This window comes from Ranitomeya variabilis, chromosome 4 (genome assembly GCF_051348905.1).
Source record: "Ranitomeya variabilis isolate aRanVar5 chromosome 4, aRanVar5.hap1, whole genome shotgun sequence".
NCBI classification, from domain to species: Eukaryota; Metazoa; Chordata; class Amphibia; order Anura; family Dendrobatidae; genus Ranitomeya; species Ranitomeya variabilis.
The window spans coordinates 227,980,493-228,007,672 of NC_135235.1; the positions used below are offsets into that span (position 1 = coordinate 227,980,493).

At 46.6% G+C, this 27,180-nt stretch overlaps 1 protein-coding gene across 11 annotated transcripts in view; it reads right to left on the reverse strand.

The window, feature by feature from the left end:
- Nucleotides 1-27,180, reverse strand: part of MAG (myelin associated glycoprotein) — a 95,134-nt gene that overhangs the window by 47,550 nt on the left and 20,404 nt on the right. For 4 of the 11 annotated variants that reach the window (XM_077260134.1, XM_077260138.1, XM_077260131.1 and 1 more), the window contains exon 2: nucleotides 9,685-9,738. The exons of 3 other annotated variants lie outside the window; for them this stretch is intronic. The gene's annotated coding sequence lies outside the window, so the exon portion shown is untranslated. Of the gene's footprint in view, nucleotides 1-9,684; nucleotides 9,739-15,148; nucleotides 16,836-27,180 lie in introns of those variants that run through there. 4 more of the 11 variants (XM_077260135.1, XM_077260132.1, XM_077260141.1 and 1 more) reach the window with 4 other exon arrangements.

A 27,180-nucleotide genomic window follows, 5' to 3' on the forward strand; every position in this document is an offset into this window, starting at 1 on the left:
GTCAAACTCTGGCCTACGGGACAAAATCAGGCCCACAGGCTGAGTATATTAGGTCGCGACTTCAGGCATTCCCCTGCCCTGCATCGCACTTTCACCTAGCATCACACTTTCAACAATATCGGCATCCTAGATGCCACTACAGTTGAAAGCAATGATGGAGGAGAAAGATTCAGCTGACGCACCCTCTTTCACCCTCTGCAACTGATATCTCAGTGCAGCAGGTGTTATTGAAGTCATTACAACACACCTGCTGAACCGAGATGTGCAGAGGATCTGAAGACAAGATGAAGAGACCGGAGCAGTGGAGAACTGGCAGAAGTTAATTTTTATTTACATTTTTTTAATGGGGGCCATTATACTGTATGGAGCACTATATGGGGCCATTATACTGTATGGAGCACTATGTGGGGACATAATACTGTATGGTAGGCACAGTACTGATTAAGGAATGTGCCTCTGACTGCGGAGCACATAGGGTTAAAGCTAGAAGTAAACTCTGTGCAGTTCCCAATTCCCCCCTCCCACTACTCCCCAGGTGATGCCATAATTGGGACGCCCAACTGACCAACAGGAAGAAAGAGGAAGGAGCGTCCGGCCACACCCTCGGGGGTTAAATTCAGGTGCCGGGGTCAGTGCCTTCCCTCTTTCTCCCCGGCTGACAATGGAAGCAGTTGTCCCACCCTCCCTCCCTTATATACTCATGAATGTACTGCGCTACGGTTGGTAAAACATTTATAAAAAAAAAAAATTATAATAATAATTCTTGTTACATCACAGAGGTAGTGTAGAGGGAGTAAAGGTTTGTAACCGCTCATCAGCTTGCTCGCCCGGCGGTCACTGACGGGGCCTTCAGCGATGAGACCCGTTATGACTTGTAATTGCCCTTCTCTGCTTATCAAATTAATAAACTGTGACCGACCTGTTCAAACCATCCAGGCTTGTCTGCATTTCATTATGGATCAGTGGGAAGGGGGGAAGGCACTGTTTACGACACACGTGTCTCTGCAGTCTGGTACACTATATGGGGGCTATAATACTGTATGGAACACTGTGGGGCCATAATACTGTATGGCACACTATATGGAGCCTATTATACTGTATGGAGCAGTATGTGGGGCCATTATACTGTATGGAGCACTATCTGGTTCCCATCATACTGTATGAAGCAATTTTTGTGGACAGTATACTGTATGAAGCATTTGTGTGGGGCCCTTTATACTGTACGGAGCACTATTTTGGGATATTATACTGTGTGGAGCACTATTTGGGGGCCATTATACTGTAAGGAGCACTTTTTGTGGCCATTATACTGTATGGAGGGCTATGTGGGGTCATTGTACTGTATGGAGCAGTATGTGAGGCCATTATACTGTATGGAGCACTATGTGGAGCCATTATACTGTATGGAGCACTATGTGGGGGTCATTATTCTGTATGGAGCACTATATGGGGCTCATTATACTGTATGGAGCAATATGTGGGGCCATTAAACTGTATAAATCACTATGTGAGGCCAATATACTGTATGGAGCATTATCTGAAGCCCATTATACTGTACAGCACACTATGTAGGGCCCATTATATTGTATGAAGCACTATGTGGAGCCATTATACTGTATGGAGCACTTTTTGTGACCATTATATTGTTTGGAGCACTAGGTGGGGCCATTATACTGTGTGGAGCAGTATGTGGAGCCATTATGCCATATCGAGCACTATGTGGTGCCATTGTACTGTATGGAGCAATATGTGGTGGCATTGTACTGTATGGTGCACCATTTAAGGTGATTATACTGTACAGCACACTATGTAGGGCCCATTATACCATATGAAACACTATCTGGAGCCATTATACTGTATGGAGCAGTATGTGAGGCCATTATACTGTATTGAGCACTGTGTCAGACTATTATACTGTATAGTACAGTTTATAAGGCCATTATACTATAAGGAGCGCTATGTGGGGTCATTATACTGTATAGAACACAATGTAGGACCACTATACTGTATGGAGTGTTGTGAACTCTATTTCTGGGCTCCCTCTTGTGGTCACAAGTGGTACTGTGTGAGTGCTGTCTTTCTGCAGGTTGTGACTGGCATCAGCTGTCTCGTTGTCTGTGGGCTGGTTTTCTATTTAAGCTCACTTGGACTCTCAGTCCATGCCTGCTGTCAATGTATTCAGTGCTATTCTGATTCCTTCTGACTACCTTGCTACCAGTCTCTTCAAGAGAAGCTAAGTTTCCGTTTTGTTCATTTTTTGATCATCTGTGTTCAATATGTTTCTTGTCCAGCTTGCTAATATGTGATTTCTCAGCTTGCTGGTAGCTCTAGGGGGCTGAGTTTCTCCCCCCCACACCGTTAGTTGGTGTGGGGGTCTTGAATTCTCAGCGTGGATATTTTGGTAGGGTTTTTTGCTGACCGCACAGTTCTCTATCTGTTTTCTGCTATCTAGTATTAGCGGGCCTCATTTGCTGAATCTGTTTTCATTCCTACGTGTGTCTTTTCTCCTTACCTCACCGTTATTATTTGTTGGGGGCTTCCTATATCCTTGGGGTTATTTCTCTTGAGGCAAGTGAGGTCTTGCTTTCTCTTTAGGGGTAGTCAGTTTCTCAGGCTGCGTCGAGACGTCCAGGATTTTAGGCACGTTCACCGGCTACCTTTAGTGTGTTTGGATAGGATCGGATTTGCGGTCAGTCCAGTTACCACCTCCCTAGAGCTTGTTCTTTGCTTAGTAACTTAGCTGGTATTTCCTGTGATCCCCAGCCACTGGGATCATAACAGTACAGCAGGCCAAAAAAGTGTTTTATGCATCGCATGAAGTGGGATAAAAGAAGTCCTGAGTACAATTTTTTTTTTTTTTCTTTTTCCTCCTTTGCTGCAGTCTGTCCAGCTTCTCTCATCCCCTTAATCTCTGGGTGGTTTTGAGCTCAGCTGCAGACATGGATATTCAGAGTCTGACTTCTAGTGTGGATCATCTTGCTGCAAGGGTGCAAAATATTCAGGATTTTGTTGTTCATAGCCCTATGTCTGAGCCAAAGATACCTATTCCTGAGTTGTTTTCTGGAGATAGATCTAGGTTTCTGAATTTTAGGAATAATTGTAAATTGTTTCTAGCTTTGAGACCTCGTTCCTCTGGTGATTCCGCTCAGCAAGTTAAAATTGTTATCTCCTTTTTATGCGGCGACCCTCAAGATTGGGCTTTCTCTCTGGCGCCAGGAGATCCTGCATTGCTGAATGTGGATGCGTTTTTTCTGGCGCTTGGACTGCTTTATGAGGAACCTAATCTTGAGAACCAGGCAGAAAAGGCTTTGCTGGCTATCTCTCAAGATCAGGATGAAGCTGAGGTGTACTGTCAAAAATTTTGGAAATGGTCAGTGCTTACTCAATGGAATGAGTGTGCCCTGGCTGCAAATTTCAGAGAGGGTCTTTCTGAAGCCATTAAGAATGTTATGGTGGGGTTCCCCAGGCCTGCAAGTCTGAGTGATTCAATGGCTTTGGCCATTCAGATTGATCGGCGTTTGCGGGAGCGCAAATCTGCGCATCCTCTGGCGGTGTTCTCTGAACAGAGACCTGAGTCAATGCAATGTGACAGAATTCTGACTAGAATTGAGCGACAAAATCATAGACGTCAAAATGGGTTGTGCTTTTACTGTGGTGATTCTACTCATGTTATCTCAGCATGCTCTAAGCGCTTAAAAAAAATCGCTAAACCTGTCACCATTGGTACTATACAGACTAAATTCATTTTGTCTGTTACTTTAATCTGTTCTTTGTCATCCTACTCGGTTATGGCTTTTGTGGATTCGGGTGCTGCCCTGAGTCTTATGGATTTGTCGTTTGCCAAGCGCTGTGGTTTTGTTCTGGAGCCTTTGGAATTTCCTATTCCACTGAGGGGAATAGATGCTACGCCATTGGCTGAGAATAAGCCTCAGTATTGGACTCAAGTGACCATGTGCATGACTCCTGTACATCAGGAGGTGATTCGCTTTCTTGTGCTGCATAATTTGCATGATGTTGTCGTGTTGGGTCTGCCATGGCTGCAGGCCCATAATCCAGTTCTGGATTGGAAAGCTATGTCTGTGTCAAGTTGGGGTTGTCAGGGGATTCATGGCGATGTCCCTTTGGTGTCAATTGCTTCTTCCACTCCTTCTGAGGTCCCTGAGTTTTTGTCGGACTACTAGGATGTATTTGATGAGCCCAGATCCGGTGCCCTGCCTCCTCATAGGGATTGTGATTGTGCTATAAATTTGATTCCTGGCAGTAAGTTCCCTAAGGGACGACTTTTTAATTTGTCTATACCAGAACATGCCGCGATGCGGAGTTATATAAAGGAGTCTTTGGCGAAGGGACATATTCGCCCATCCTCCTCCCCTCTTGGTGCAGGATTCTTTTTTGTGGCCAAGAAGGATGGTTCTCTGAGACCTTGTATAGATTATCGTCTTCTAAATAAAATCACGGTCAAATTTCAGTATCCTTTGCCATTATTGTCTGATTTGTTTGCTCGGATTAAGGCATCCAGTTGGTTCACCAAGATAGATCTTCGTGGTGCGTATAACCTTGTGCGTATCAAGCAGGGGGACGAATGGAAAACAGCATTTAATACGCCCGAAGGACATTTTGAGTACTTGGTGATGCCTTTTGGACTCTCTAATGCTCCTTCTGTGTTTCAGTCCTTTATGCATGACATTTTCCGAGAATATCTGGATAAATTTATGATTGTGTATCTGGATGACATTTTGGTCTTTTCTGATGATTGGGAGTCCCATGTGAAGCAGGTCAGGATGGTGTTTCAGGTCCTGCGTGCTAATGCTTTATTTGTGAAGGGCTCAAAATGTCTCTTCGGAGTACAGAAGGTTTCCTTTTTGGGTTTTATTTTTTCTCCTTCTACTATTGAGATGGACCCAGTCAAGGTCCAGGCTATTCATGACTGGACTCAGCCTACATCTGTTAAGAGTCTTCAGAAGTTCTTGGGTTTTGCTAATTTTTACCGTCGCTTCATCGCTAATTTTTCTGGCATGGTTAAGCCCTTGACGGATTTGACCAAGAAAGGTTCTGATGTGACTAATTGGTCTCCTGCGGCAGTGGAAGCCTTTCGGGAGCTGAAGTGCCGGTTTTCTTCAGCTCCAGTCTTATGTCAGCCTGATATCTCTCTTCCTTTCCAGGTCGAGGTGGATGCTTCTGAGATTGGAGCAGGGGCTGTTTTGTCGCAGAGAAGCTCTGATGGCTCTGTGATGAAGCCTTGTGCCTTCTTTTCAAGAAAGTTTTCGCCTGCCGAGCGGAATTATGATGTTGGTAATCGGGAGTTGTTGGCTATGAAGTGGGCATTTGAGGAGTGGCGACATTGGCTCGAGGGAGCTAGGCATCGTGTGGTGGTCTTGACTGATCACAAAAATCTGATTTATCTCGAGTCTGCCAAGCGTCTGAACTCTAGACAGGCTCGTTGGTCGTTGTTTTTCTCCCGTTTTGATTTCGTGGTCTCGTACCTGCCTGGTTCGAAGAACGTGAAGGCTGATGCCCTTTCTAGGAGTTTTGTGCCTGACTCTCCGGGAGTTTTAGAGCCGGCTGGTATCCTCAAAGAGGGAGTGATTTTGTCTGCCATTTCCCCAGATTTGCGACGAGTGCTGCAGAAATTTCAGGCTGATAGACCTGACCGTTGCCCACCAGAGAGACTGTTTGTCCCAGATAGATGGACCAGCAGAGTTATTTCCGAGGTTCATTCTTCGGTGTTGGCAGGTCATCCTGGGATTTTTGGTACCAGAGATTTGGTGGTTAGGTCCTTCTGGTGGCCTTCCTTGTCGCGGGATGTGCGTTCCTTTGTGCAGTCCTGTGGGATTTGTGCTCGGACTAAGCCTTGCTGTTCTCGTGCCAGCGGTTTGCTTTTGCCTTTGCCTGTCCCGAAGAGGCCTTGGACGCACATTTCCATGGATTTTATTTCAGATCTTCCAGTATCTCAGAGAATGTCTGTCATCTGGGTGGTGTGTGATCGTTTTTCCAAAATGGTCCATTTGGTGCCCTTGCCTAAGTTGCCTTCCTCCTCCGATTTGGTTCCTTTATTTTTTCAGAATGTGGTTCGCTTGCACGGCATCCCTGAAAATATTGTGTCTGACAGAGGATCCCAGTTTGTGTCCAGATTTTGGCGGATCTTTTGTGCTAAGATGGGCATTGATTTGTCTTTTACGTCGGCCTTCCATCCTCAGACGAATGGCCAAACCGAGCGAACTAATCAGACGTTGGAAACTTATTTAAGATGTTTTGTTTCTGCTGATCAGGATGATTGGGTGACTTTTTTGGCATTGGCCGAGTTTGCCCTTAATAATCGGGCTAGTTCTGCTACTTTGGTTTCGCCTTTTTTCTGCAATTCTGGTTTTCATCCTCGTTTTTCCTCGGGTCAGGTTGAGCCTTCTGACTGTCCTGGGGTGGATTCTGTGGTGGATAGGTTGCAGCAGATTTGGAACCATGTGGTGGACAATTTGAAGTTGTCACAGGAGAAGGCTCAGCGCTTTGCCAACCGCCGTCGCGGTGTTGGTCCCCGACTTCGTGTTGGGGATTTGGTATGGCTGTCTTCTCGGTATGTTCCTATGAAGGTTTCTTCTCCTAAATTCAAGCCTCGCTTCATCGGTCCTTATAAGATTTTTTAAATCCTTAACCCGGTGTCTTTTTGTTTGGACCTCCCAGCATCGTTTGCCATTCATAATGTGTTCCATAGGTCTTTGTTGCGGAGGTATGTGGTGCCTGTGGTTCCTTCTGTTGAGCCTCCTGCTCCGGTGCTGGTTGAGGGCGAATTGGAGTACGTGGTGGAGAAGATCTTGGATTCTCGTATTTCCAGACGGAGGCTTCAGTATTTGGTTGTGGAAGGGCTATGGTCAGGAGGATAATTCCTGGGTTGTCGCCTCTGATGTTCATGCGGTCGATTTGGTTCGTGCCTTCCATGTGGCTCATCCTGATCGCCCTGGGGGTCTTGATGAGGGTTTGGTGACCCCTCCTCAAGGGGGGGGGTACTGTTGTGAACTCTATTTCTGGGCTCCCTCTTGTGGTCACAAGTGGTACTGTGTGAGTGCTGTCTTTCTGCAGGTTGTGACTGGCATCAGCTGTCTCGTTGTCTGTGGGCTGGTTTTCTATTTAAGCTCACTTGGACTCTCAGTCCATGCCTGCTGTCAATGTATTCAGTGCTATTCTGATTCCTTCTGACTACCTTGCTACCAGTCTCTTCAAGAGAAGCTAAGTTTCCGTTTTGTTCATTTTTTGATCATCTGTGTTCAATATGTTTCTTGTCCAGCTTGCTAATATGTGATTTCTCAGCTTGCTGGTAGCTCTAGGGGGCTGAGTTTCTCCCCCCCACACCGTTAGTTGGTGTGGGGGTCTTGAATTCTCAGCGTGGATATTTTGGTAGGGTTTTTTGCTGACCGCACAGTTCTCTATCTGTTTTCTGCTATCTAGTATTAGCGGGCCTCATTTGCTGAATCTGTTTTCATTCCTACGTGTGTCTTTTCTCCTTACCTCACCGTTATTATTTGTTGGGGGCTTCCTATATCCTTGGGGTTATTTCTCTTGAGGCAAGTGAGGTCTTGCTTTCTCTTTAGGGGTAGTCAGTTTCTCAGGCTGCGTCGAGACGTCCAGGATTTTAGGCACGTTCACCGGCTACCTTTAGTGTGTTTGGATAGGATCAGATTTGCGGTCAGTCCAGTTACCACCTCCCTAGAGCTTGTTCTTTGCTTAGTAACTTAGCTGGTATTTCCTGTGATCCCCAGCCACTGGGATCATAACAATGGAGCACTATATAAGGCCTTTATAGTGTATGAAGCACTATGTGTGGCCATCATACTGTCTGGAGCACCATGTGGAGTGATCATAGTATATGGAGCACCCTGTTGGGCCCTTATGCTATATGGAGCGCTATATGTGGCCAATGTACTGTAAGTAGCACTATGTGGTGCCATTGTACTATATGGAGTACTATGTGAGGTAATTATACTGTATAGAGCACTACGTAGGGCCCATTATACTATATGAAGCACTATGTGGGGCCATTATACTGTATGGAGTACTATTTGGGGCCATTATACTATATGGAGCACTTTTTGTGACCTTTAAACTGTACAGAGGGCTGTGTTAGGATTACAGTTATATAATCATATTATGACGAGGTCACCATTTGCTGGGGGTATTGAGGGAGTGTGGGAGGTGGGTACTGTTTTTGGGAGCACATTTGTTTGCATCATACTTTATTATGTGGGGGATTATACTGTATAGAACACTTTTTGTGACCATTATATTGTACAGAGCACTAGGTGGGGCTATTATACTGTGTGGAGCACTATGTGGAGCCATTATACCATATGGTGCATTATGTGGTGCTATTGTACTGTATGGAGTACTATGTGGTGCCATTGTACTGTATGGAGCACTATGTGAGGCCATTATACTGTATAGAGCACTATGTGGTGCCATTGTGCTGTATGGAGCACTATGCGGTGCCATTGTGTTGTATGGAGCACTATGTGAGGCCATTATACTGTATGGATCACTATGTCAGGCCATAATACTGTATGGAGCACTATGTGGGGCCATTATACTGTATGGAGCACTTTGTGGTGTCATTGTACTGTATGAAGCACTAGTGGTGGCATTGTACAATATGGAGCACTATTTGAGGCCATTATACTGTATAGAGCACTATGTAGGGCCTATTATACTGTATGGATCACTATGTGAGGCCATAATAGTGTATGGAGCACTATATGAGGCAATTAAACTGTATGGAGCACTATGTGAAGCCATTATTCTGTATGGAGCACTATGTGGGGCCATTATACTGTATGGAGCACTATGTGCAGCCATTATGCTGTATGGACCACTATGTGGTGCCATTGTACTGTATGGAGCACTATGTGGTGCCATTGTACTATATGGAGCACTATGTGAGGTCATTATACTGTATAGAGCACTATGTAGGGCCCATTATACTATATGAAGCACTATATGGGGCCATTATACTGTATGGAGTACTATTTGGGGCCATTATACTGTATGGAGCACTTTTTGTGACCTTTAAACTGTACAGAGGGCTGTGTGAGGATTACAGTTATAGAATCATATTATGACGAGGTCACCATTCTTTGTTGGGGGTATTGAGGGAGCGTGGGAGGTGGGTACTGTTTTTGGGAGCACATTTGTTTGCATCATACTTTATTATCTGTTTTATTCATGTTTTTTTATCCTTTGTTATTATAAATTTAAATTTGAGGGCCATAGGCTTTTTACTGCTCTTACACAACATATTATAATAATCCAATATTTTTTCGATGATCTATTAATTAAAATGTACTTGGTTCGTGGGACAACTCCTCGAAGTTGGTTTCCAAATGAAAAAGTTAATTGTTATATTTGATGAAAAGGAAAAACTTCCTCAATTCTAGACCTATTTAATTAATATCAAGATTGGCCATTAGAATTGATAGAATCATGTCTGGCGCGGTCGAGCGGAGGACGGGGGATTTATTTGATCAGGATTCTGGATTTAGGATTCTGTTATAAATCATCAAAGACAAAAATAACAAAATGAATTTCATTTACAGAGAACGTTGTCAATGTCGAGCAGAAGGTCCCTTCCCGTGTCATTGTATCATTGTGACTATGTGGAGCCATGCAACCACACAGTGGAAGATAAAGAGACTGCGCTCTTACCTGCACCGTGCAAATCTGTCCAGATACCCAGCATAAAATGTGATACCGTCTAATCTAAAAAATAAAAAAAAAGTATTAATTACCCAAATACTAACCAAAAAATAAATAAATAAAAAAAATAAGTAAAATATTGCACATTTCACCTGGAAGTTGCCCTATGACACTTAATCTTAAAGGAGTTGTCAATAATTATATAAATATTGCTTTAAAAAAAAAATAGCGCCACTCTAGTCCACAGGTTGTCTCTGGTATTGCTGCTCACTTCTATTGAGTTCACTGGAATTGAGCTGCAATGACAGACATAACCCACTGGCCGGTGTGGCACAGTTTCTGGAAACTAGACACCATTCTTTTCTAATCTTAGTTAATCCCTTGGATATTTTCATTAAAGAGGAACCAGAAACCCAATATTGGTGGATGACCCTCTAACCAGACCCCCCCAGATGGGGTTTTTATGACAAGCGACTCCTATTTACTGTGCAGAGAAAATTGCTACATTGTTGTAAAATTCAAAAGTAGGTTCATTCCACTGCGCCCTTTTCACCCTGGTGCTGCAGAGCCCACTCCACTCCATTACTGCCCGATGGCAAGACATGGTCAATTTTCTGTTGCATGTATGTGCAGCGCCCCAGAGTCCTGGTCGTTGCAGTACTGTGGCTCCGCCACTAAGGGGAGCTGTGGCACGTCTGATGGCACTGAAGGAGTTCATCTGATCAGGTATCACAGACACCAATACATTTCACAGTCGGGCCTCCGGGGGGAGCTAAGGGTTCTATTCACTAGGCCACTCCCCACCATAGTGGGTAAACTGGGGGTCAGGCAGGAAGTTAGATCAGAAAGCTGACTGGGTTGGAAACCAGGCAACACCTTGTGGCAGAGGGTGTTGTGGGGGAAGATACAGTAGGGTCTCTGTCAGGGGTGGGATCCTGACAGAGGCTTGGCAACTTGAGCGAATGTAACGGGACCGTGCCTGCTCAGGATAGCGGCGGTGCCCAAGGAAGGATCAGAAGCGAGATAGATTGTGCTGAGTGAGAAACGAGATCAAGCAATGGGGAGAATACCAGTAGGGGTCGTGCCATAAGACCGAGGCAACACCCTGCTGAGGCGCACTACCGGTGGCCGGAACGCCGAGGGAGTATTACAACATCCAGCTTCAAGCGATACTCCAAACAGCGGCAGGACAGTCAGTCTAAGGCGGGCTGTCTCACTTAAATCACCTATGCAGTCTTGGGGGGCAACTTGTGGAGAGGGGCGACTCTAGGGTCCCGGAAGAGCTCCGAGCCTACCCGTCAAACGGGTGCCGTCCCAACCGTAACATCAGGGAAGGACGGAGGATTAGCAGAACATCATCTAATCGAGTTGTGAGGGAACTTAAGAAACAGACACAACAGTTGTGGGGACTTTCCGTAAGCACAGCAGGGAAGGACCGCAACACATAGCGCTAGAAGGAAGGCACAGATTTCCACCTGCTAAGAGAACTCTGGAGGTGCCATTGGACCGGCCGGACTAGCGCAGCCTGGTTATCCAGATTCTGGACTGAGGACCCAGAGATCTTCAGTAAAGAGGTAAAGAGACTGCAACCTGGTGTCCTCGTTATTTACTGCACCGCACCACTACAGCCTCACTACCACTACCATCCGTCACATCATTCACCGTGCGCCCCTCGGCAGGGTCACGGACCGGGCCTAGCCACCGTGACAACCCCAGAGCAGAGACTCAGAGGCCCGGTACTGGGTACCCCTTGGCCCTGCGGCAGTGGGGGCGCTACAACTTTGGCGTCACGAACAGGATCTACTTAAGCCTGAAAAATCAGGTCATGTGTGCCTTGGAACTGTGATTTATCGTGCTTGGACTGTACTTTATTGCAAGGACTGTGCTGCGCCATTTACCGCCAAAATCCGCCGCCATTACAGCGCCACGAGGAGCGCAGGAGAAGAAGAAGGGCGTGGAAGTGGGCGTGAACAAACTGAAGAGCGCGAAAGACAATGGCCGCCCAGTCTAAATATTTCAGCACCGTGAGGACGTGTCCGTCAGCAGCCGAGATCCGCCTCCTAATCCTCAATGGAGGGCGGAGACAACGAAAACGAAACTGCCCACGAAGGAGAGAGCGGGAAAAGGACCAGGAAGAAGAAGTCCGCGACATGGAGGACGCCATGGCCAGCCGCGCGGAGCCGGAGCGTGGGGTCGGAGCTGAGGACTCCCCCAGCTACCCGGAGAGGCACCGCAGCCAGACCTCCACGGTTGATGCTGACCTCCTGCAGACCGGAGCGGACGAGCTGATCCACCAACTCCTGCAGACGCAGCTGAGCACTGAGGCCGGGTGGAAGAAGACCCTCATCGGGAGCCTCGCCAGACGCCTGTCGGCAGCCTCGCTTGGTCCGGAGCAGGAAAGGAGGTCCAGCGCTCCGAAGCTGGAAAGCAAGGCCCTGCCGGAAAGCGAGATGCTGCAAACGGAGATGCCAACGCCGCAGCGCAAGGCCCTGCAACCAGCGTTCCAGACCCCAGCGGAGACGGAGCAGACTGGCACCGGAGGGACCGCATCTGAAGCAGGTATGAAGGACGACCCTGCCCTGATGACTGACCCCACTCCCGCGACTGCTAGTGCCACAGCTGCTGACTCCGTTCCAGTGACTGATCTTGCAGCAGCCGCTACCTCTGCTGCAGCAAATGCCCATACTCAAGCTGCGCAGACCTCCATCGCTGTGCATGACCTAACCGTACATGAAAGACGGATTAACGGCGTTTGTCCAGCACTGGGTGCAACCCTGGACTTCACCCTTCCCGGGCCAAGAGGGGTTAAGTGCCAGGTGCAGCCCTGGAAGCCGTCCAACTAAACCTCGAAAACCTGAAACTGTACATAGTTAACTGTTTGTTTCCCTGCTTTTTGCTACTTTAAACCCGACCTGGGTTATTCTTAAAGGGATCCCTTTGTTTACCCGGGATCCCTTCTTCTGTTTTTTTTGTTTTGTTTCCTGTTTATTCATCACTGAAAGAACTGCTGGATCATGAACAATGCATGATACAAACTACTTGTAAATAGTTTGCACCTTCTTAAAGGTGCTCCCTACTGGTTTTACTTAAAGAAGGACTCTTTGTGAAGATACCACACTGGAACCTTTGCTGAGTATGGACTGGTAGCTTGAGAAGATGTGCTACCTCATAGAGACTTGGTCCCCTCTTAAAGGGGATGTTCATTTGTTGCACTTAAAGAATGGTATTGCTTTGAGACTAAGAGATAGCAATAATGTTTTGATAAAGAGAACGTGATGATAATGTTTATGTGAGAAAGTTATATGTATCCAACTAGTTAATTGTAGATAAATACTGATGATGTTCCCTGAAAGAAAGTGAAAGCTAGAGGAGGAATGCAGTGGGCCCATAGGGGTAGACGTAGTGACCAGCATACATGTCAGTAAGAAAATAATGAGAAGGTTTGATGTTCTATAAAAAAATGTTTGATAATGTTGATAGACAACGAGGATAGAAGGTGAACCCTGAGTCCTCCTAGGAGCCATGTAGAGATGGCTCGGTGCTCTCAAATTGAAAGTGTGTTATGTTCTATACTGTGTATAGTAGTTGAAAAGACAGAAGGCTCGGGCTGAAAGGAGCGGTCCTGTAAGAAAGGAGAGGCAGTAGGTCTGGTGCCGTTAGGACAGGCGGTCCTGCAGATTTAAAGAAGGAGAATGTAAAAGTTAAATTGCCTTATAATGTGATTATAAGAAGGTCTTTAGCGGATTCAGAGTGTACATCCTTAAAGGCAATGTTAAATTATTGTTCAACAATCTTGCACTTAGTAGAATACCCGGTTGGGTAAAAGAAAGTTAGTTATAGCATGTTGCTATGATATTTAACCATGTTTGTAACGTTCAAGTGTCCTCACCTCCCATAAAGGGAAGCTCTGTTTAAATATGCTTACTGTTATTGCACTCAACAAAACTGTATGTCTTTTTGCTAACTTGTATTGTTGTTTTCTTCCCAGTCCCGGAGTACTGTGTTTAACCAGGGGGGAGTGCAGCGCCCCAGAGTCCTGGTTGTTGCAGTACTGTGGCTCCGCCACTAAGGGGAGCTATGGTACGTCTGATGGCACTGAAGGAGTTCATCTGATCAGGTATCACAGACACCAATACATTTCACAGTCGGGCCTCCGGGGGGAGCTAAGGGTTCTATTCACTAGGCCACTCCCCACCATAGTGGGTAAACTGGGGGTCAGGCAGGAAGTTAGATCAGAAAGCTGACTGGGTTGGAACCAGGCAACACCTTGTGGCAGAGGGTGTTGTGGGGGAAGATACAGTAGGGTCTCTGTCAGGGGTGGGATCCTGACACAGGCTTGGCAACTTGAGCGAATGTAACGGGACCGTGCCTGCTCAGCATAGCGGCGGTGCCCAAGGAAGGATCAGAAGCGAGATAGATTGTGCTGAGTGAGAAACGAGATCAAGCAATAAGGAGAATACCAGTAGGGGTCGTGCCGTAAGACCGAGGCAACACCCTGCTGAGGCGCACTACCGGTGGCCGGAACGCCGAGGGAGTATTACAACATCCAGCTTCAAGCGATACTCCAAACAGCGGCAGGACAGTCAGTCTAAGGCGGGCTGTCTCACTTAAATCACCTATGCAGTCTTGGGGGGCAACTTGTGGAGAGGGGCGACTCTAGGGTCCCGGAAGAGCTCCGAGCCTACCCGTCAAACGGGTGCCGTCCCAACCGTAACATCAGGGAAGGACGGAGGATTAGCAGAACATCATCTAATCGAGTTGTGAGGGAACTTAAGAAACAGACACAACAGTTGTGGGGACTTTCCGTAAGCACAGCAGGGAAGGACCGCAACACATAGCGCTAGAAGGAAGGCACAGATTTCCACCTGCTAAGAGAACTCTGGAGGTGCCATTGGACCGGCCGGACTAGCGCAGCCTGGTTATCCAGATTCTGGACTGAGGACCCAGAGATCTTCAGTAAAGAGGTAAAGAGACTGCAACCTGGTGTCCTCGTTATTTACTGCACCGCACCACTACAGCCTCACTACCACTACCATCCGTCACATCATTCACCGTGCGCCCCTCGGCAGGGTCACGGACCGGGCCTAGCCACCGTGACAACCCCAGAGCAGAGACTCAGATGCCCGGTACCGGGTACCCCTCGGCCCTGCGGCAGTGGGGGCGCTACATATGTCCTGTAGAAAAGGGGGAACTCAGCATAAGTTCACACACCCCAAAAGAGAAGGGATATAGAATAACCTGTGCCGGATCCCCCTCCACGCTATTGTTCTATGGTATGGTCCAGTGTACAATCTATCCATATGTTAGTTTATTACAGCCGTTATAATAATCATATTATTACAGAACTGTATATTATCTCCAATTCGTTATTTATATGTTTTGCCCGAAAATAAACAAAAACGGAGACTTTTCTGATAGGAAGCACTAGAATATAAAGTCACATGAGCTACAAACACGGCAATAAGTCACTCACCTAGATCAAGTGCCCCTCTGGTACCAAGTCCCAACCTCTGCTGCCTCTGGCACAGATATAAAACGCCTCCAGAATAATGCCCCTGAGCCAGGGACGTCCTGGTCCTGATTAATGCCAGTGAATTCAGCGAGTCTTTCTCCGTATGACGGCAGGGAGCCGGGCACAGTCTTCTCTAGGATGGTGAATGAGTTTGAAACAGTCTTCTCTGGGAAGGTGACGATAATCCAGGCAAGTCTTCTCTGGATGGTGGCAGTGATCCAGGCACAGTCTTCTCTGGGATGGTGGCAGTGATCTGGACAAAGTCTTCTCTAGGATGGTGACAGTGATCTGGACACAGTCTTCTCTGGGATGGTGACAGTTGTCCTAGCACAGTCTTCTCTAGGATGGTGGCAGTGATCTGGACACAGTCTTCTCTGGGATGGTGACAGTGGCCCGGGCACAGTCTTCTCTAGGATGGTGGCAGTGATCTGGACAAAGTCTTCTCTAGGATGGTGGCAGTTATCTGAGCATAGTCTTCTCTAGGATAGTGGCAGTGATCTGGACACAGTCTTCTCTGGGATGGTGACAGTGGCCCGGGCACAGTCTTCTCTAGGATGGTGACAGTGATCTGGACACAGTTTTCTCTGGGATGGTGACAGTGGTCCTAGCACAGTCTTCTCTAGGATGGTGGCAGTGATCTGGACAAAGTCTTTTCTAGGATGGTGGCAGTTATCTGAGCATAGTCTTCTCTAGGATAGTGGCAGTGATCTGGACACCGTCTTCTCTGGGATGGTGACAGTGATCTGGACAAAGTCTTCTCTAGGATGGTGGCAGTTATCTGAGCATAGTCTTCTCTAGGATAGTGGCAGTGATCTGGACACAGTCTTCTCTGGGATGGTGGCTATCTGGACACAGTCTTCTCTGGGATGGTGACAGTGATCTGAGCACAGTCTTCCCTGGGATGGTGGCAGTGATCTGGAAACAGTCTTCTCTGGGAAGGTGATGATAATCCAGGCAAAGTCTTTTCTGGATGGTGGCAGTGGTCTGGGCACAGTCTTCTCTGGGATGGTGGCAGTGATCCAGGCACAGTCTTCTCTAGGATGGTGATAAGCCGGGCACAGTCTTCTCTGGGATTGACAATGATCCTAGCACAGTTCCTTTTTGGATGCTGATGATCTGGGCACAGTTCTCTCTAGAACTTTGATGATGAGCCGGGCACAGACCTTTTCAGCACATGAATGATGAGCGGGCACAGACCTTTCTAGAATGGTGACGATGAGCCGGGCAGAGTTTTCTTTTCTGGGCACAGCTCTCTCTGGGCTTGTGACTATGAGCCTGGCACAGTTCTCTATGGGATGGCGATGATGAGCCGGGCACAATCTTCTAGTAGGAGTTCAGAAATGCACTTTCTCTACATTTTCCTCAAATCTTGAACCCACTCACACATTCCTGTGAGCCGCAGCGCAGACCTCCCTCCGATGAGCCTCTGAAGATGGCACGTTACATGTTAGCAAGCGTTCAGCTGGTGTCTGTCTGCCTCTGTGTAGGTGTGTAGGTGGGAGGACAATCTGTGCCTGTCCTCGCAGCCAGCTCCATCAGCATCACTCACATTCTATAGGACACGGTGACCGCACTCAGTGATACAAGGAGATACATCCACAAGATCCTCAGTGTGGTCACAGCACAGTCACATCCTATAGGATGCAGTGACCGCACTCAGTGATACAAGGAGATACATCCACAAGATCCTCAGTGTGGTCACAGCACAGTCACATCCTATAGGACATGGTGACCGCACTCAGTGATACAAGGAGATACATCCACAAGATCCTCAGTGTGGTCACAGCACAGTCACATCCTATAGGATGCAGTGACCGCACTCAGTGATACAAGGAGATACATCCACAAGATCCTCAGTGTGGTCACAGCACAGTCACATTCTATAGGATGCAGTGATTGCACTCAGTGATACAAGGAGATACATCCACAAGATCCTCAGTGTGGTCACAGCACAGTCACATCCTATAGGATGCAGTGACCGCACTCAGTGATACAAGGAGATACATCCACAAGATCCTCAGTGTGGTCACAGCACAGTCACATTCTATAGGATGCAGTGATTGCACTCAGTGATACAAGGAGATACATCCACAAGATCCTCAGTGTGGTCACAGCACAGTCACATTCTATAGGATGCAGTGACCGCACTCAGTGATACAAGGAGATACATCCAGAAGATCCTCAGCATGGTCACAGCACAGTCACATTCTATAGGATGCAGTGACCACACTCAGTGATACAAGGAGATACATCCAGAAGATCCTCAGCGTGGTCACAGCACAGTCACATTCTATAGGATGCAGTGACCGCACTCAATGATACAAGGAGATACATCCACAAGATCCTCAGCGTGGTCACAGCACAGACACATTCTATAGGATGCAGTGACCGCACTCAGTGATACAAGGAGATACATCCAGAAGATCCTCAGCGTGGTAACAGCACAGTCACATTCTATAGGATGCAGTGACCGCACTCAGTGATACAAGGAGATACCTCCAGAAGATCCTCAGCGTGGTCTCAGCACAGTCACATTCTATAGGATGCAGTGACCGCACTCAGTGATACAAGGAGATACCTCCAGAAGATCCTCAGTGTGGTCACAGCACAGTCACATTCTATAGGATGCAGTGATTGCACTCAGTGATTCAAGGAGATACATCCACAAGATCCTCAGTGTGGTCACAGCACAGTCACATTCTATAGGATGCAGTGACCGCACTCAGTGATACAAGGAGATACATCCAGAAGATCCTCAGCATGGTCACAGCACAGTCACATTCTATAGGATGCAGTGACCACACTCAGTGATACAAGGAGATACATCCAGAAGATCCTCAGCGTGGTCACAGCACAGTCACATTCTATAGGATGCAGTGACCGCACTCAATGATACAAGGAGATACATCCACAAGATCCTCAGCGTGGTCACAGCACAGACACATTCTATAGGATGCAGTGACCGCACTCAGTGATACAAGGAGATACATCCAGAAGATCCTCAGCGTGGTAACAGCACAGTCACATTCTATAGGATGCAGTGACCGCACTCAGTGATACAAGGAGATACCTCCAGAAGATCCTCAGCGTGGTCTCAGCACAGTCACATTCTATAGGATGCAGTGACCGCACTCAGTGATACAAGGAGATACATCCACAAGATCCTCAGCGTGGTAACAGCACAGTCACATTCTATAGGATGCAGTGACCGCACTCAGTGATACAAGGAGATACCTCCAGAAGATCCTCAGCGTGGTCTCAGCACAGTCACATTCTATAGGATGCAGTGACCGCACTCAGTGATACAAGGAGATACATCCAGAAGATCCTCAGCGTGGTCACAGCACAGTCACATTCTATAGGATGCAGTGACCGCACTCAGTGATACAAGGAGATACATCCACAAGATCCTCAGGGTGGTCACAGCACAGTCACATTCTATAGGATGCAGTGACCGCACTCAGTGATACAAGGAGATACATCCACAAGATCCTCAGCGTGGTCACAGCACAGACACATTCTATAGGATGCAGTGACCGCACTCAGTGATACAAGGAGATACATCCAGAAGATCCTCAGCATGGTCACAGCACAGTCACATTCTATAGGATGCAGTGACCACACTCAGTGATACAAGGAGATACATCCACAAGATCCTCAGCGTGGTCACAGCACAGTCACATTCTACAGGATGCAGTGACCGCACTCAGTGATACAAGGAGATACATCCAGAAGATCCTCAGCGTGGTCTCAGCACAGTCACATTCTATAGGATGCAGTGACCGCACTCAGTGATGCAAGGAGATACATCCAGAAGATCCTCAGCGTGGTCACAGCACAGTCACATTCTATAGGATGCAGTGACCGCACTCAGTGATACAAGGAGATACATCCAGAACATCCTCAGCGTGGTCACAGCACAGTCACATTCTATAGGATGCAGTGACCGCACTCAGTGATACAAGGAGATTCATCCACAAGATCCTCAGCGTGGTCACAGCAGTCACGGTCACAGTCTGCTGATGAAGACTCCGCATCACACTATGTCATGGAGGGTTCTAATAAAAAACTGTAACATGACATGTGCTACACAACCCAGAGACTGGGAATGCTGGGTGACAATAATTCTAATACACAACTGAGGAAACTGGGAAAGCTGGGTGACACAACATGTACTGCACAACTAAGGAAACCGGGAAAGCTTGGTGACAACCATTTTACTACACAACTGAGGAAACTGGGAAAGCTGGGTGACACAACATGTACTACACAACTGAGGAAACTGGGAAAGCTGGGTGATATTCTACTACACAACTGAGGGAACTGGGAAAGCTGGGTGACACAACACGTACTACACAACTGAGGAAACTGGGAAAGCTGGGTGACAGAACATGTACTACACAACTGAGGAAACTGGGAAAGCTGGGTGACACAACATGTACTACACAAATGAGGAAACAGGGAAAGCTGGGTGACAATAATTCTACTACACAACTGAGGAAGCTGGGAAAGCTGGGTGACAATAATTCTACTACACAACTGAGGAAACTGGGAAAGCTGGGTAATAGCCATTCTACTACACAACTATGGAAACTGAGGAAAGCTGGGTTACCAGCACAGTTGATTGAGATAGTTCACCTTCACCTCCCTCGTTCTCCCTTCACCGGGACCTCCTCATTTGCCGCAGAGCATACCCACTACAATCTCATATGAAAGTCAATAGGACTTTTACTGTTTTCAGCAGTGGAAAAGTGGAAAGTTGGCCAGGTTCACATTACGTTTTTGGCGTCCGTTAGACGGACTATGTTACACCGCGGCATAATGCCGCCATTTAGTCCAATGTCGGACGCAATGGGCGTGCGCTAGTGATGTGCCGTCATTGAGTGACGGACCCTGGGACGCGGGCTGCAGCATTTCTGGGTCCATCACTGCTAGCGCGATGACACATCGGCACTTGCGTTAACAGCAGCCCGTTAACGCATGTGTTGAACGGGCTGCTGTTAATGCAATGTGAACCTAGCTGAACGTTATTTGACAGAGCAGCACAGAGCATTTTAGCATGTGAATATCCTAATCTTAGTGCGGCAGTGACTACCACCCCCATCATGTGGCACTATATGGTGTAAGGTATTTCCACAGTGGATGCTCACTCGCTGAGGACGGCGTAATGGAAGGAGTAGCGTACCCCAGCAGTACTAAGTATTTCAGGAGCAGAGCGTCACTGCTCAGTGGGGTCTTGTGCAGGGTTCCGGAATGTTTACATATTTGTCACATTTTATTACTTTCTTATGATTCTTTCTGGTTTTTGGAGCCGTGTTGATACAATTCTCCAAAATTGGAAACCAGTTGGATGGACGGTACGTTGGCCGGCTTTAAAAAAAAAACAAAAAAAACGACAGGCTGTCAACCTGGCGATATAAGCCCTGGCCACGAGGTCCGACGAGCCGCTGACAGGCCAAGGTGCCAAGCTTCTAATTAACTGATAATTAGCTGAGAATCTCGACATAAAGCCGCAGCTTCACTCTTTTTTTTAATGTCAGCCGTTCTCCTGTGCCAAGTCTGACATTAGGGTGTGATTTCATTGTCGTGGAGCTGGCGGCTGGCCGGTGAACATGCCTTTAATGAGTTATTTTGCATCCCACTTGCTTATTTTGCACTATCTATGGCCTCCTGCACTGAGATAGCAAGATAAAAACAACGTTGCGACATTAAAGTGACATTACTCCTTTAAATGGTGGCTGTGGTTTCAGCAAACCTGACATAAATCAATAGGCTTTATAAAATATCTTATCAGAGAAATCTGCTTCTTTCTCCACGCATGAGCCTCTTCCCTCCCTTCTTCTTCTTCTATCCTCCAAACTCATCATTTGCTTTAAAATACTGCAAAAATCCTTCTTCGTCCAGACAAAATGGACTGCCGGCTCATTGAGAGATCAGATTACAACTGCCCATTGAAGTAGATGTAGAGGGGATAGGTTGGAGGAAAAGAGTGAAAGAAAAGCACATGCAGACTTTGCTGCTGCCCGCTTGTGCGTTTCTTACCGAAAAGCTGGATGCACAGCTACACTTCTTCTATATAATGTTTACCAGACTACTACTCTGTACTAGTAAGTGTTTTATCTCACCCCAATACTGTATGCACATATAGTCTGTTTAGTACTGCTATACGATGTCTACCAAGCTGCTGCTTAGTAGTAAGTGCTTTGTTTCACCCCATTCTGTATGCACAGCTACACTGCTCTGCTATATAATGTCTACCAGGCTTCTGCTTACTAGTAAGTGTTTCATCTCACCCCAATACTGTATGCACAGATACTGTGTTCAGTGCTGATATATAATGTCTAGCAGGCTGCTGCTTACTAGTAAGTGTTTTATCTCACTCATGCAGTATGCACAGCTACTCTGTTAAGCACTGCTATATAATGTCTACTAGTTTTCTTCTACTTACTAAAAAGTGCTTTATCCCACCCCAATATGGAACATACAGATACTCTGTTCAGTACTGCAATATAATGTCTACCAGGCTGCTGCTGCTTACTAGTAAGTGTTTTATCTCACATAAATACTGTATGCACAAATAGTCTGTTCAGTACTGCTATATAATATCTACCAAACCGCTGCTTACTAGTATGTATTTTATGTCACTCCAATACTGCATATTAATGGAAAGTTGAGTGGAAGGAAAAAGTGTGGTCTAATTTAGTGAGAAGCACTTGTGTTTTATCTCACTCATGCTACATGAACAGCTACTCTGTTAAGTACTCCTAAATAATGTCTACTAGTTTGCTCCTGCTTACTAGTAAGTGTTTTATCTCACCCCAATACTAAACTATGTTCAGTACTGCAGTATAATGTCTACCAGGCTGCTGCTGCTGCTGATCATTAGTGTTTTATCACATTCCAATGTTGTATTCACAGCTACTCTGTTCAGTACTGTTATATGATGTATACCTAGCTGCTGTTGCATACTAGCAACTGTTTTATCTCTCCTCACTGCTGTATGGACAGATACTCTATTCAGTACTGCTATATAATGTCTAACAGGCTACTGCTTACTAGTAAGTGTTTTGTCTCACTCCAATTCTGTATGCACAGCTACTCTGTACAGTTCTGCTATGTAATGTCTACCAGGTTGCTGCTTACTAATAAGTGTTTTATCGCAACCCAGTACTGTATACACAGCTACTCATTTTTACTAATAATGTCTACCAGTCTGCTGCTGCTTTGTAGCAAGTGTTTATTCTCATCTTATTGCTGTATTCACAGCTACACTGTTCAGTACTGCTATGTAATGTTCAACAGGCTGCTGCTTACTAGAATTTTATCTTTGCCCATTATGTATACACAGTTGCTCTGTTCAGTACTGCTATGTAATATCTAACAGACTCCTGCTGGTTACTAGTGTTTTATCTCATCACAATGCTGAATGCACAACTGCTCTGTTCATTCTATCTATATAATGTCTGCTAGGCTGCTGTTGCTTACTCATAACTGTTTTATCTCACCACAATGCTGAATGCACAGCTGCTCTGTTCATTATATCTATATAATGTCTAATAGGCTGCCGCTTACTAGTAAATGTTTTATCTCACTCCAATGCTGTACGCACAGCTACTCTGTTCAGTACTGGTTTGTAATGTCTACCAGGCTGCTTATGCTTACTAGTAAGTGTTTTATCTCACCTCAGTGCTGGATGCTGAGCTATTCTGTTCAGTATTGCTATATATTGTTATATAATGGCTTGTGTTTTATCTCTAAATACTAAATACTGCACTTACAGCTACTCTGTTCAGTACTGCTATATAAAGGTTACCAGGCTGCTGCTTTCTAGTAAGTGTTGTATCTCATCCAAAAGGTGAGGCTCCTGCTGCAGAGGTTGGATGGCTCCTGCTGCAGAGATGGCAGAGGTGGGAAGGCTCCTGCTGCAGAGCTGGCAGAGGTGGGATGGCTCCTGCTGCACATCTGGCAGAGGGGGAGGATCCTGCTGCAGAGCTGGCAGAGGTGGGGAGGCTCCTGCTGCAGAGCTGGCAGAGGTGGGATGGCTCCTGCTGCACATCTGGCAGAGGTGGGGAGGCTCCTGCTGCTGAGTTGGCAGAGGGGGAGGCTCCTGCTGCAGAGCTGGTAGAGGTGGGGAGGTGGGTCTGGCTGCTCTCCTAAGACACAGAGAGAATATTGCTATAGATATGTATCATTTTACAGGAGGAAGTTCTGTGAGATTTTTTTTATCCTGTGCCAAAACAATTACTTTCCTATGAATTTCTAGTAAGTGTTGTATCTCATCCAAAAGGTGAGGAGGCTCCTGCTGCAGAGCTGGCAGAGGTGGGGAGGCTCCTGCTGCAGAGCTGGCAGAGGTGGGGAGGCTCCTGCTGCAGAGCTGGCAGAGGTTGGATGGCTCCTGCTGCAGAGATGGCAGAGGTGGGGAGGCTCCTGCTGCAGAGCTGGCAGAGGTGGGATGGCTCCTGCTGCACATCTGGCAGAGGGGGGAGGCTCCTGCTGCAGAGCTGGCAGAGGTGGGATGGCTCCTGCTGCACATCTGGCAGAGGTGGGGAGGCTCCTGCTGCTGAGCTGGCAGAGGGGGAGGCTCCTGCTGCAGAGCTGGCAGAGGGGGGAGGCTCCTGCTGCAGAGCTGGTAGAGGTGGGGAGGTGGGTCTGGCTGCTTTCCTAAGACACAGAGAGAATATTTCTATAGATACAGGTCCTTCTCAAAAAATTAGCATATAGTGTTAAATTTCATTATTTACCATAATGTAATGATTACAATTAAACTTTCATATACTATAGATTCATTATCCACCAACTGAAATTTGTCAGGTCTTTTATTGTTTTAATACTGATGATTTTGGCACACAACTCCTGATAACCCAAAAAACCTGTCTCAATAAATTAGCATATTTCACCCGACCAATCAAATAAAAGTGTTTTTTAATACCAAACAAAAAAACCATCAAATAATAATGTTCAGTTATGCACTCAATACTTGGTCGGGAATCCTTTGGCAGAAATGACTGCTTCAATGCGGCGTGGCATGGAGGCAATCAGCCTGTGACACTGCTGAGATGTTATGGAGGCCCAGGATGCTTCAATAGCGGCCTTAAGCTCATCCAGAGTGTTGGGTCTGGCGTCTCTCAACTTTCTCTTCACAATATCCCACAGATTCTCTATGGGGTTCAGGTCAGGAGAGTTGGCAGGCCAATTGAGCACAGTAATACCATGGTCAGTAAACCATTTACCAGTGGTTTTGGCACTGTGAGCAGGTGCCAGGTTGTGCTGAAAAATGAAATCTTCATCTCCATAAAGCATTTCAGCCGATGGAAGCATGAAGTGCTCCAAAATCTCCTGATAGCTAGCTGCATTGACCCTGCCCTTGATGAAACACAGTGGACCAACACCAGCAGCTGACATGGCACCCCACACCATCACTGACTGTGGGTACTTGACACTGGACTTCAGGCATTTTGGCATTTCCTTCTCCCCAGTCTTCCTCCAGACTCTGGCACCTTGATTTCCGAATGACATGCAAAATTTGCTTTCATCAGAAAAAAGTACTTGGGACCACTTAGCAACAGTCCAGTGCTGCTTCTCTGTAGCCCAGGTCAGGCGCTTCTGCCGCTGTTTATGGTTCAAAAGTGGCTTTACCTGGGGAATGCGGCACCTGTAGCCCATTTCCTGCACACGCCTGTGCACGGTGGCTCTGGATGTTTCCACACCAGACTCAGTCCACTGCTTCCTCAGGTTCCCCAAGGTCTGGAATCGGTCCTTCTCCACAATCTTCCTCAGGGTCCGGTCACCTCTTCTCGTTGTACAGCGTTTTCTGCCACATTGTTTCCTTCCAACAGACTTACCATTGAGGTGCCTTGATACAGCACTCTGGGAACAGCCTATTTGTTGAGAAATTTCTTTCTGGGTCTTACCCTCTTGCTTGAGGGTGTCAATGATGGCCTTCTTGACATCTGTCAGGTCGCTAGTCTTACCCATGATGGGGGTTTTGAGTAATGAACCAGGCAGGGAGTTTTTAAAAGCCTCATCTTTTGCATGTGTTTAGAGTTAATTAGTTGATTCAGAAGATTAGGGTAATAGGTCGTTTAGAGAACCTTTTCTTGATATGCTAATTTATTGAGACAGGTTTTTTGGGTTATCAGGAGTTGTAGGCCAAAATCATCAGTATTAAAACAATAAAAGACCTGACAAATTTCAGTTGGTGGATAATGAATCTATAATATATGAAAGTTTAATTGTAATCATTACATTATGGTAAATAATGAAACTTAACACTATATGCTAATTTTTTGAGAAGGACCTGTATGTATCATTTTACAGGAGGAAGTTCTGTGAGATTTTTTTATCCTGTGCCAAAACAATGACTTTCCTATGAATCTGATTTTGAGTGATTTACTGCAGATTTTACTGTTTACATTCCAGTGTTTGCAACAATGTATCAGTGCAGGCGAATGTTTCAGTCTGCAGGTCATACTGTTTTGCTCACATGCAGCTTCTCTAAAAAAAATAATTAAAGGGATTATCTCAAGTTTGATTTTCAGGGTCATGATGCGAGAAGTTTCTGGTAGCCGCGGATTGTCAGGCTGGCGGCCACTGTGCTCTGATCAAATGCAGCTTTGGACGAGTCTGAAGAGCAGCGCTTGCTACTTGTATAGCAAGTGTATGCTCCTTGCCTAGCAAAGCGGCCACCGCTGAAACCTCAGAGGTGGCCGGTACCCTGGCAATGATCTGCAAACTATTCAAAGTTTTGCAGCTATAAGATGTATTAGAGATTCAGGACTCTAGGAAAGTTAGAGCCGGAGTGGCGCTCATTAGAGATGTCAGTTGTAGGGGGAAACGCTCATTAACTCTGGAAAATCAGATGCAACAATTTCCTTGAGTCAATTCTCCACGGCTCTGGACTCACATTCATGTCATTGTGTGCCCCACAGGTTGGGCTCATTGACCAAATTCCACCCCCAAAGGGACAATGGCGGACAGAGCTTTTTCTGAAGCGACGCCATGTAGTGTCACCGCAGAATGGGGCTTTACACTGGGCGCATTCTCCACATTCCCGAGGAGCATTCCCAGCACACGTCACACCTACACTCATGGAAAACAAGCGTGACACAGGCCCGACACACAAAAGATCAGTGTGCGGCCATCAACCGATTATTCCGCTTCTATAGCTGAGCTTCACGGGAGCAAAGAGGCAAAGACCTCCGAAATAAGGACACTTAAAGGGGAAGTCCACATCCAGGGTCAGACCGAGCAATGTTGGACCAACCAAGGACTTGATTCTGAGGGTCCACCTTTCTTCTACGCAAAACCAATTAATTATCATTAAAGGGGTCTTTCAGACCCAGGCTAATTGTCGTCCGGCACAGTATACCCATAAAATACCCAATGTTAGGAATCGATTGGTGATGGTGGGTTGTCCCTGACTCAAGGGCACCGAAGTCTACCGCTTTGGATGCACCTGAAAGAAAAGTTACGGCCCACCAGAGGATTCTCTGGTAATGTGGAGGGCCAGACCACAGGAACAAAAGGACACGCTTTCTTCTCCATTCACATCCAAAGCTGCATCGAAATTTGCTAGCTTCCGGGTATCAGAATACAATGCATTTTGGGAAACCTTTAAACCCCCCCCCCCCATTGACTTTTACGGAAACTTCACGCCCCCTTGTGGACAAAAATAGAATAGCGACCGCTGAACTTACACTTAAAGGGGTTGTCTCATCACACACACATTGGTGGCAAAGAATATTCTACAAATGTCCCACAGATGGAGATCTGACAGGCGCGCAAACTCCTAAGGCCATGTGCACACGCTGCGGATTCCATTGCGGAATTTTCCGCAGCGGATTTGCAAAATCCGCAGTGAAAAACCGCTGCGGTTTTTACTGTGGATTTATCGCAGTTTCTTTTGTGGTTTCCTCTGCGGGTTTTCACCTGCAGATTTCTATTGGAGCAGGTGTAAACCTGCAGCGGAATCCGCACAAAGAATTGACATGCTG